Here is a 12,515-nt window from a genome sequence, read left to right as displayed (position 1 = left end):
CCACTCTGTGTCTTTTTATTGGAGAGTTCAATCCGTTTACATTGAGAGTGATTACTGATGCATGTGGACTTAATGCTGTCAATCAATCTGTCACTCGTTATCTGAATTTCCTGCGTTTCTCTTCCTGCGTGCTTTAGCCTACCCATTTAATACTGCAATTTCTTATGCTGGGTTTCTTGGATTTTTCCTTATTTATGTTTTGTGGCTCTGTTCTGTTTTTTAGTTTAGTGGCTACCCTGAAGTTTGTATTCAGAATCTCGTGTATAATATAGTCTATTCTCTGGTGGTCTCTTACTTACTTGGCCTAGACTGATTTAGTCCCCTTGCTCTTCCCCTCCTAAATTATTTTTTTCATTTCTTATTCCAACTCATGTTATGAGTTTGTAGTTAGAGTGATAAGATTGTCTTTGCTTTGGTCGTTTCCTTACCTTTATCCTAATGCTATAGTTGAATATTTGCTATCCTATTGTGGTTCTATTTATCTGTCTCCCTACTCTGTGGTTTGTGACCCCTGTCTCCCTTTTTTCCTTTTTCAGGTATGAGAGCCTTCTTGAGGATTTCTTGTAGTGGAGGACTTTTGGTTACAAATTCCCTTAACTTTCGTTTGTCTGGAAAAGATTTAATTTCTCCCTCATATCTGAAGGATATTCTTGCTGGATAGAGTATTCTGGGCTGAAGATTTTTATCTTTTAAAGTTTTGAATATGTCACTCCATTCTCTCCTAGCTTGTAAGGTTTCTGTAGAGAAATCCGCTGAAAGTCTGATAGGAGTTCCTTTGTAGGTTATTTTTTTCTGTCTTGCTGCCCTGAGTATTCTTTCTTTGTCTTTCATTTCTGCCATCTGTACTACTATATGTCTTGCAGTAGGTCTTTTTGCATTGACAAATCTAGTAGATCTGAAAGCTTCCTCTACACACATTTCTCCCTCAATCCCTAGATTTGGGAAGTTCTCTTCTATAACTTCATTAAGCACACTTTCTGCTCCATTTTCCTTTTCCACGTTCTCCGGAATTCCTCTGATCCTTAAATTCTTTCTCCTCAGTGAATCTGCTATCTCTCTGAGATTCTACTCATTTTTTTTAACTCTTAGTTCTCTTTCTTCCTCTGTCTGGAGCCATTCAGCTTGTCTATCTTCAATTTATCCTAATTTGCTCCTCTGTGGTGTCTACATGGGCATTCAGGGAATCCTTATTCTGTTTTATCTGATCCATTGCATTTTTCATCTCTAGTAATTCTGTTTGATTCTTCTTTATAATTTCAATCTCTTTTGTGAAGTAAGTCCAGAACTCGTTGGCTTGTTTCTCTGTCTTTCTCTCTACCTCACTGAGTTTTTTGATTATAGCTACTCTGAACTCATTTTCACTTAGTTTACCTATTTCCAAGTCCTCAGGACTGAATTCTGTGTTTTTATTGTTTTCCTTCTGGTCTGGGGCTTTTATAAATTGCCGGGTGGTAGAGGAGCAGTTTTTCGCATGGTAGTAGAATTCGGTTGCAGTTACAGCCTGTCGCCACTAGATGGGGGTTGAGAGCCGCACGTTCTGAGCTCTCCGCCTTTGGGCAAGACGGTGGCACCCACTGCGGTTTGCCAGGGGGAGGGGCTATTTTTCTCACACAACGATCTGAATTCGGATCTGTTCTGTTCTCTGGTCTCCCGAGGCCCCGGGTTTATGGGGTCCCCGCGCATAGAAGCTTTCCCCCGCCAGCAGGTTTCCACTGTACCGGTGGCAGGAGTCCTGGACGATCCCCTGGTCGTGCGGCCCCTCCCCTGCTCCTTCTTGTACCTGCGGCAGCAATCCCAGACTCTAGGGGAGGGAGCAAAGTCCTCTCCTACCCTGTTCCACCTCCTCCGAGGCTGGCAGCAGGGTCTCCTTCCTCCGTCTTTTTGATACTGTAGGTCTCTGACGTCCTGGCATTAGGTTTATTAGCTGAAATTCAGGTTTTTTTCCAGTCCTTTGTTGTAATTTGGAGGGGAGAGAGTCCCGGGTCAGCTCACCCTGCCATTTTGCTCTGCCCTCTTCGGATCTTTCCAATAATGGAGGATTTATATCTTGAATATGTGATTGGCTCAACCCTAAAAAAGCACAACTACATACTTTCTTCCCTCATCTACCAGGACATCTTCCCTATAAAGCCTTAATAACAAATCTGTTAACACCACATAGCAGAAAATTTTTACCTAACCTAATTCTCTCTCCTCAAGCTTAACTATATACAGATTGTTTAGGAAGTTGCAGAAAAACTGCTTCTTATCAGTTTCAGTAAGTAGCTCAAAGCTATTAATACGTGGTTTTATCCTACTACAATGACTTACATGGTCTTCTTCATGAAGAAAGTACAGAATTCCCACAACTTCCCCACCTTATCACAATGCCACCAAAAACTTTACAAGCACTAAGTACTTTTAAACTCTATCTCTAGGTATTCTTGATTCCCCCATCCACCAATACACTCCACCCTACTAACTTAGTGGCAAAGCCAGTACAAATGAGAATTCTTTTAAAGGAAGTTCAGACTTGTCACATCTTCCACACAGTCGTGCCAGTGTGCCCAGAAGATAGTGGAAAAGCAGAAACCAGGAAAGAGATGCTGCCAATCCTTCCAGGGCATGTTGTTTAGATTTCTACTGTGTGATTCTCCTACACAGCAAGATATCTAAAGCTCCCATTGCCTGCTGAAAAGTCACTGCAGCACTGCAGTACTGAGCACAGCGGGAGCACTGCCACTCCCCTGGGCTGGCGGGGAGGAGCCAGGACACGTGATTCCTATTTATTTTCACCGTTCTTGAGCAGCCTCAGGAAATACCACCTACCAGTGGCAAGTGGGTATTTTCCTCAAAAAATACCTTATCCTAAGATATACAGATGGCCAATAGACACATGAAAAGATGCTCATCATCACTAATCATCAGGGAAATGCAAATCAAAACTACACTAAGATATCACCTTACACCTGTTAGAATGGCAAAAACATTCAAAACCAAGAGCGACAAATGTTGGAGAGGCTGTGGAGAAAAGGGAACCCTCATACACTGTTGGTGGGAATGCAAACTGGTGCAACCACTATGGAAAACAGTATGGAGATTCCTCAAAAAGTTAAGAATAGAAGTACCTTATGACCCAGCCATCCCACTACTGGGTATCTATCCTAAGAACCTGAAATCAGCAATTCCAAAAGGCCCATGCACCCCTATGTTCATCGCAGCATTATTCACAATAGCCAAGTCATGGAACCAACCTAAGTGCGCAGCAACTGATGATTGGATAAAGAAGATATGGTATATATATACAATGGAATACTACTCAGCCATAAAAAAGGACAAAGTCATCCCATTCACAACATGGATAGACCTTGAGAGTACTATGTTGAGTGAAACAAGCCAGACAGAGAAAGACGAACTATGTATGACTCCACTCATAGGTGGTAGTTAACATATGGACAAAGAGAACTGATCGGTGGTTGCCAGGGCAAAGGGGGATGGGGGAAGGGCACTAGGGGTGAAGTGGTGTACCTACAACATGACTAATAATGACATACAACTGTAATTTCACAAGGATGTTAACTTTCATAACCTTAATAAAAAAAAAAAATACCTTATCCTAAGGTTCAAAAGTTAAAGAGGCAGAAATCTTTCAGAAGACCAGCAAAATGCTGGGTACCAGATACGACAATTATTCTCAAGCCTTTCTTGCTAGAGTGGGTTTTCCCAGTGGGTTTTAATTATACATTTATATTTACATTAAGAGAACATATTACAAAGCTACTTAAATTAAAATACATTCACTTACTAGGATTTCAAGTCCAGACTCTGCCACTTTGAAGCCAGGAGATCCTAAGATCTACTCTGAAGCTGTTTCCTTATCTGTAAAAGGAGAACATGAGGGTCTCATGGGCAGAAAGAGCCTGAAATGGTCGCAAATGGGGGAACCACAGAGAGCTTCTAAGACAGCACTCACGCAATCAATAGCAACTGTACCCTTGTGACATAGTCGTACTCTCGTAACAAATGTTCTAATATTAAGAGAAGGATAATCTTGTTGCCTCATTAGTTTTAGAAACTTAGTTAAGATAAATGATTACAGGCAAGATCCTCTCTCATTTTCTACTTTTTTTTAAGAGTTCTTTAAATAGACAAAGCAATTAAAGTGAGAGACTAGGATATTATAATAACCAGAAAACCACAAAAATCTACCAAAAGACAAAAAAAAAAAGGCAGCTCTTCAGTGCCAAGAAATGGGAATTCCTTTGCCTGTATTAGAGCCAAAAACAACTCAATTAATTAAAATTTTTAATGTACTGTCAACTAATTGTGTCAGACACTTGCTAAGCAGAAAGACAAATGTGAACAAGCATAGGGCAAGTAGGGTATGGTGGGAAGAAGGAATGAGAGGCAATTCCATGGTCTTGAAGCCCAGTGTTACAAAAGACTCACCAATAATGAGAAAAATAAACAGTAAAGGGAAAATTTATTAAGCACAGAAAACTATCTCTGATGATTTCAGGTACAATTTCCCACAGGGCTCCTTAATAATTTTTCTTGCCCAAGATCACTCAGCACACATATATGGCAGAGCCAAGTTTGAACCAATATCTTCACACTAAATCCCACATTTACAGAGGACGTAAAAAGTTCCTACTGGGACCGGCCCGTGGCTAAGCGGTTAAGTTAGCAGCTCCGCTTCCGTGGGGTTCACTGGTTCGGATCCTGAGCATGGACCCACACACCGCTCATCAAGCCATGATGTGGTGGCATCCCACACAGAAGAACTAGAAGGACCTATAACTAGAATATACGATGTACTGGGGCTTTGGGGAGAAAAAAAAAAAAAAGGAGGAAGATTGGCAACAGATGTTAGCTTAGCAATCTTCCTCACCAAAAAGCATACCTTTAAAAAAAGAATTTCTGCTGGTCCTACAGTAAGGTAAAGGCACCAATTCATGGATAAGGACTGAGTGCATAGCACTGGAAAAAAGTTCAGAGAAAGTGAGGAGGTTGGAACAGATGATCTGGAGGGCCCTTGCCACTTCTACAGCAGTACGATTTACCAAGAGGAAATGAACAGCACTCTTCACTACAGGGCCTTCTTGGCATATCCGAAACAGACAAGAATGTCCTCCATAGAAAATTTTAACACACAAAATAAGGCAAATTCTAGCTCCAGAAACCTTAAAATTCCACATCATTCCATAACAAAAGTTGTTGGGCCAAACCAGCAAAGCTTTATGGAAATGTGACTATTAATTGGCTCACGCAGACTCTTCAACAATTAAAATTCAAAGGCAATTAGACTTTACCAGCATTTCCCTGAGGGCCAGTTCCAGAGGCAGCCAACAAAGGGAAAGAATGTAAGAGGTCTACTGTCAAACTCAGAATGGGACTCCCAAAACCATCAAGGTGGACTTAATTATTGCCATGATCAGTTTGAATAAAAAGACATCATTCTCAGGTTAAGAAATAAGCATTTATCAAAGGTTAGTAGATTTATTTCCAACTCTCCTCTACCCCACCCACTGACAGACTTTACCTAGGTAGAATCATTATTGGAACACTGGGAACAAAACACCTAGGGCAGCAGAGATAGTAAGATAAGGTAGAAGAAAAGAAGTTCTGGGGTCTTGATTAAGATTAATAACAAAATTCAAACACGTTTCTGCAAATATCTACACCAAAATAATCCTACGGATCATTGAACTTTGAAAATATGTATTGGACTTAACTGCCTTTGAAAACCGTAAGTTTTGTGTGAGGGAGCACGGGGGATCAGAAAGTGCATCCCCAAAATATGTCACTCTGGCAAATGGATTACTTTGAGCTGAAGGCAACTGAGATTCAACAGATGCAGAAAGAAGTCTTGGAGCTTCCATTATCTGATTCAAAGTAGAAACTTCTGAAAAATGAGGACCACCATAATGAGGACCCCCTGGTGGAATTTTATGGCCATGAAGAAGATGGAAAGTTGGCACCAAGATGAGTCTGCACAAACCAACCTTACTAAAATAATCTTTATCTATTACTAGTTTTCCCGTATATTTATCTTCCCACAATTTACTGCCCCTAGAAGCCCAAACCCATTTTCCTTTGTCTTGTCATTTCTCCATAATTTGTCACCCTTTTGTTAATATGGTATATAACCTTTCAAGTCTAACCACATTTTGGGGTTTTCATTTCTTTTCTGTGAAGCCCCCGTGGATATTAGAAAAAAAATATATATATATATATGTATATATAGACAGACATGTGTTTTCTCCTGTTAACCTGTTTTTGTCAGTTTAATTAGCAGGCACCAGCCACTGAACCTAAGAGGGTAGAAGAAAAGTCTTTCCTCCCCTACATGAGTTATTAGGAAACTAAATCTCTAGTGAAGCCATTTTCAGTACTGTATGAAACCAGGCCCTACTATAAACTGCTTCCTGCTAAATAAGGTTGTCCCTTTGTGGAAACAAGCCTTTCAGATAACTGGATGTCAGAATGTAGTGGGAACCCTTGGGCTCTGAGTCTAGCAGGGCTGGGCTGGAATCCAGGCTCATCCATTTATCTTGGGGGTGAGCTTACTTACCTGTTTGGTTCTGTAGATTCCTCATCTCTAAAATACAGACAGCATACCCACCCCCTCCCCTCACATCGCAGCATTTGTGTGAGGATTAAATGTAATACACAAAAGGCTGGGCACACAATTACATTTCCTTATTCACCTTCCCCTAACATCTTTGGCAGTAATTCTTGGTACTATCCCTTGGTGGTCAGTCCAATCTGTAAAATTTCCGTTTAAAAAATTTTAATGGTCCCGTGGCCGGCCCTGTGGCCAAGTGGTTGTGTTCGCACACTCTGCTTTGGCAGCCCAGGGTTTCGCCAGTTCGAATCCTGGGTGCGGACATGGCACCACTCGTCAGGCCATGCTGAGGTGGTGTCCCACATGCCACAACTAGAAGGACCCACAACTAAAAATACACAACCATGTCCTGGGGAGCTTTGGGAGAAAAAGGAAAAATAAAATTAAAAAAAAAAAATCTAATGGTCCTTTTCTATGGAAAGAATCTTTTAGACAAGGAGGAAAATTTTATTACCAAAGCAAAACTTATAGCTATTTTCTCTCTGCACTATACACGGCTATATTCACATGTACATAAACTCATTTTTTAATTTTGGGAAAGAAATTGATGATTTGAGCAGAAGCAGGCTTAAACCAAACCTTTGAGGGCTTGACAAAACAACTGACAAGCCATACCTCCTTACTGGCTGAAAGAAGGATTAACAAGCCTTCAAATGCTTCCTAAGGTAGGAAATCGGGCGACAGTCTCAGGGCAGCTTTATTAGGAGCAATATAGCAGGTAACGTCTCCACCCTGGGGCTTCTCCAACTTGTAGATGATGGTGTAGAACTGGCGCCCTCCTAACACTTCCAGCGCAGCAGAAATAGGCACAATCACTTTGGGAAACTATTTGGCAATATTTACTAAAGAACACCAAAAGACTTGAAAAACAAGAAGATTCAAAGAAGTATTATTTGCAACATCCTAAGCAGAAAAAATTCAAATACCCATCAACAGTAAAACAGATAAATAATGGCATATTCCAACATACAAATTCTACACAGCAATGAAACTGAAAGAGTTCTCAAATCTTAGCCAAAGAACCTAGATGCAATAAGAATACATCTAGTGTGATTCCATTTGTATAAAATTCAAACAAAAGCCAACTCATCTAGGCATGTGAAGTCCAGACAGTGGTTACCTCTGGGGAGGAAGGAAGGGGCATAAGCGAGTCTTCTGGGGCTCTAATATTTTCTGTTTTTTGATCTAAGCCCACCGAGCCTTAAACTCTGACTTGAACACTATTTCTCTTGGCTGAACTCATCACAGTCGGCCTAGCTTTCACCAATTCCCTCTCCCCAGACCCTGTCCTAAACATAAAACCTCTACTTGGAAATTTTATTTCAATCCTAATAAATTCTGGACCCTGGGGAACCCTACGGAAATGAAACATTCCAGTGCTAAATAAAGCCATATCCAAAGACCCCTGCTCCAGTTCCTCCAGGAACAAAACCCCACATCTCAAATCTTTTTACTCGTCCAATTTAGAGCCAAGTTCATGAGACCCCAACCCCCTCAGAAATGGTCATCTGTATACCTCTCCGGGAGGTTACAGCCTTTCAGGCCAGATGAATCCCTCTACTAGTGCTCCCATAACTTTAATTTGCACACAAGTGACCCAGAGACAGTGCTAAAACAGATTCTGATTCAATAAGTCTGGCATGGGTCTGAGATTCTTCATTTCTAAAAGCTCCTAAAAGTGATGCTGGGAACCACACTCTGAATAGTAAGACTCTACTACAGACACTCCCACTGCTAGCTCACCACTGAGGCTGTGTGTTCCCAATAGTGCCAAGACTATTTAATAATCTGTTTTACTTAAGACAAATGAAAAGGAACAAAGAAAATACCAAGAATATCTCCCCACATTCAAGCGCACACAGACACACACACATATCTTTATGCTACATACCCATGATCTCTAATATAAAATGCAATGCTTCCAAATGCTACAATTAGCCAGAATGGAAGTATATCATATCAAAGAGAAAGGGCCTATTCCTGTCAACAAAGAAACAGCATTTGCAATCTAATAAAAATCAAAAGACCATTGCAAGACCCAGACAGAAAGCAGCTTCCAGTGTCGGTGCCAGCAGAAAATACTAAGTGTTAGTCATCCACAATAAATTAAAAATATAATAAAGGAAAATTAAACTAAAAAACAAAAAGACCAACAATTAATTAGATGGGCCAAAGATATAAATGGAAAGTAAACAGAAAAAAAAATACAAACGGCTCTTAACCATCCGTAACGATACTCAACCTTACTCATTCAGAAAACTGCAAATTAAAGCTACAAGATTCATTTTTTCACTTATGAGACTTACAAAGACCACCAAAAACTTATAATTAAAATACACACAAAGAACAGAGACGCTTATATTGCTGGTCGGGCTATAAACTAGTACAACCTCTATGGGGACGGAGGAGAATATCTATCAAATTTTAAATGCCCATTACCTTTGACCCTGCAATTCTACTTCTAATAATTTATCCTGCAGCTATTCTTGCATGTGTGTGAAATGATGTATTCACTGCAACACTGATATCAAAAGACCGAAAACCTAAATATCCACCAATAGCACACTGAGCAGACAAATTGGTATATTCCTATAATGGTATACTTTGCAACTAAAAAAAGAACGAGTGGTTCAACATACACTGACACGGAATAGCATTCCTGATACTTTCTGAAGGCCAAGATGTAATATACTGGATGATATACCACCTTTTAGGGAAAAGGAATGAAAAAAAGTATGCATATGCTTATAAGTATATAGATTATTTCTGACAAAAAAGCCAAAAGATTGGTAATGATGGTTGCCTCTGGGAGAACTGAATAACTGGGCAAGAAAGATGAGGGGTATTTACTTTTCACTACATATCCTTTTGTACATTTTTAAATTATGTACTATGTGCATGTATTATATATTTGTAAAAACCACTCTTGTAAAATAGAAAAAAATCAGAAAGCACCAAAATAAATATTTGAAAGCACAAATTTTCCCCTCAATTAGCCAGTCTCCACTACCTTTTGTCTTCCGACAATTTATAAATTCATTTTCATCTGTTATTAGGAAAAGTTTGACAAATCTTTCTTAAAGAGATAATAAAAGACTACCATATTGTTAAGAAAAAAGGGTATTTTCTTTCTTCAGCTAACCTTTATTACTTAAATTTTCATTCCATTTCTTTATTGGATGGAAAATCTATTAGATTAAAAATGAGATGATTACTTAACTATGAAACTCTTGATGAACAGGACTCTAACAGGCTGGATTTCCTGATGGAACGTGAGAAATTCGTCCCCCTCAGGCTAATGTTGGTCTTGGGATCAGATGGCCCTCTCCTCCATCTCCTGGGAGATCCTCTACGTTCACCATGTTCACCAAGCAGTCAAGTACACAGTACTAACAAATACAGTTCTGCAGTGAAGTCTAGACTCGCTCTACCTGTGTGGCTTTTTTTTTTAATGATTGGCACCTGTGCTAACATCTGTTGCCAATCTTCTTTTTTTTCCTTCTTCTCCCAAAAGCCCCCAAGTACATAGTTGTATATTCTAGTTGTGAGTGCCTCTGGTTGTGCTATGTGGGACGCCACCTCGGCATGGCCTGATGAGTGGTGCCATGTCCCCGCCCAGGATCCAAACAAGCGACCCTGGGGCGCCGAAACGGAGTGCACAAACTTAACCACTTGGCCACAGGGCGGGCCCCTACCTGTATGTTTCTTTCTGCATCAGTATGTATTGAACACAAACAGTAAAAACTGACAATATTTGTAAGGACTCTTAGTTCCATGTTTTAGCTGCTACAAATTTATTTAGGGAAACTAAGCACTGAATATGAAAGTCTCAAGTTAATGTCTAACATTCAATCCAGCTTCCTATAAATTTCCACTGCCTACAGCTAACCCTTAAAGTAGGGACCATTTAATTGTGTTCCTATTAAAAACTGGCTCCTGTGTGCCTTCAGCATATAAACAAATTCAAAGTCAAAACTTACCAACGGAGACAGTGAGAAGAGCAAATGGACAAAGAATAAGATATTTCATCTATCTTTCCATTGGGAGTCAGTGACTGACTCCCAATCAGGGGCAACTGTGTGGAACACAGCCACATCCAATGCTGTTTGGTCTCAGTCCTACTACGCCCCTGAGCTGGAGCACCACTTGGCAGGAACACTGAAGGAAATTCAACCAGCAGACAGAAAGTGCAGCTAACTAGTCTTTCAATCTCCCCTAGATTCCATTACTGAAAAAGTAAGAAAAAAAAAGAACTTCATATATTCTTAAAAGGGGGGAATTAATTCCAAAATATTCTAAACCAAGAGTTGGCAGAGGTTTCCGTAAAGGGTCAGGAAGTAAACGTTTTCAGCTTTGTGGGCCATACACTCTTAGTAGCAACTACTCAATTCCGCCATTTTGGGCACAAAATCAGCCACGGACAATAAGTAAACAAATGGGCATGACTGTGTTCCAATAAAACTTTATTCACAAAAACAGGAAAACAGGTTTTGCAGGCCATAGTTTGCCAACTCCTGTTCTAAATGATGATTTCCAATATTACACATTCAGAAAAATGAACTACAAATGCGAAAGGCATTAACAGGAAACCAGTATGGTCTAAAAGTTCATTGCCTATGACTTTGCTACCACTAGAGATACTATCCATACCACCATAATATGGACAGTAAATACCTGTTTGATATAATATCTTCAAAATCAAACTAACAAATTAACACCAAGCTTCAGAAATATAGATATGCCAAAGGCTAAATGCAAAACGAAGACATGATCTACAGGCTTTTTCAAGGTGTGTAAAAAAATCTGTATTTTTAAAACGAAAGCCCATTAAGATGTTCAGGAGTGAGGCTTGGACAATATTATTTCAGAGAAAAGACTACAATGGAAGAAAAGCACAGAATATAATCTTGTCACAGACTCAGAAACCCTAGACCACTACTCTTTTCAAAAAAAATCTTGATATCGGGGCTGGCTCCATAGCCGAGTGGTTAAGTTTGCACACTCCGCTGCGGCGGCCCAGGGTTCGGATCCTGGGCGCGGACACGGCACCGCTCATCAGGCCACATTGAGGCAGCGTCCCACATTCTACAACTAGAAGGACCTGCAACTGAGATATACAACCATGTACAGGGGGTTTGGGAAGATAAAGCAGAAAAAAAAAGACTGGCAACAGTTAGCAGCTCAGGTGCCAATCTAAAAAAAAAAAAACTTGATATAATAATAAAAAAATAACAGGATTTAAAGAGGTGAAGAGTTAACCCAATGCTGTGGCAAGACAGAAAGGGCTGTTTATATACTGTGTACAGGTCTAAAAGAACCTAGATTATTCTTCTCTACAGAAAAGCATGACATTATTTACAATTTTACTTAGCCAAAGTTATATGTGGGGGCTAGGGGCGGGAAAAGAGTCTAACGACATGGTAAATGTCACATAAATACGAAGATTTCCCAGAAAGCTGCACTGAGCTACAATGACCACAAGGGGATCCTACACATGCACACACATCCACTTCCTCCTTTTTTCCCTTTTATTTTTTCACTGAAAGGGAAATGGAGATTAGGTATTTCTAATCCATGGGAATTAAGAACAATCTAATCCAAAAGTTCATGAACAGGTTTCGGGGTAGGGGGTACAAGAACACAGTTTCACATAAAATATTGCTGTGAATGTGTCTGTATATATATGTGTGCAAGTGTGCTCTCCCATGCATACATTTGTACATTTTTCTAGGGGAAGAATACACTCCTTTTATCAGATTCTCAAAGGGGGTCAATGAGCCTAAACAGTTAAAAACTACGATCAAATTTTATGTACATTACGTGTGTATGCTGGAGGGAAGGGGGACTTAACATGCAGAGAACAGAACTTCATGGGCACTGGGGGCCAGCCCAGTGGCACAGTGGTCGA

At 40.1% G+C, this 12,515-nt stretch overlaps 1 protein-coding gene across 4 annotated transcripts in view; it reads right to left on the bottom strand.

Annotated features, from left to right (window-relative positions):
• The window catches only part of FAR1 (fatty acyl-CoA reductase 1), a 76,342-nt gene that overhangs the window by 47,134 nt on the left and 16,693 nt on the right, over nucleotides 1–12,515 (bottom strand). For 2 of the 4 annotated variants that reach the window (XM_014844129.3, XM_014844126.3), the window contains exon 2: nucleotides 3,785–3,858. The exons of the other annotated variants lie outside the window; for them this stretch is intronic. The gene's annotated coding sequence lies outside the window, so the exon portion shown is untranslated. The remainder of the gene's footprint in view (nucleotides 1–3,784; nucleotides 3,859–12,515) is intronic. 4 annotated transcript variants of the gene reach the window in all.

This window comes from Equus asinus, chromosome 20 (genome assembly GCF_041296235.1).
Source record: "Equus asinus isolate D_3611 breed Donkey chromosome 20, EquAss-T2T_v2, whole genome shotgun sequence".
Classification (NCBI taxonomy): domain Eukaryota; kingdom Metazoa; phylum Chordata; class Mammalia; order Perissodactyla; family Equidae; genus Equus; species Equus asinus.
The sequence above is the reverse complement of the archived record's forward strand: the minus strand, read 5'-3'. Positions and strand labels throughout refer to the sequence as shown.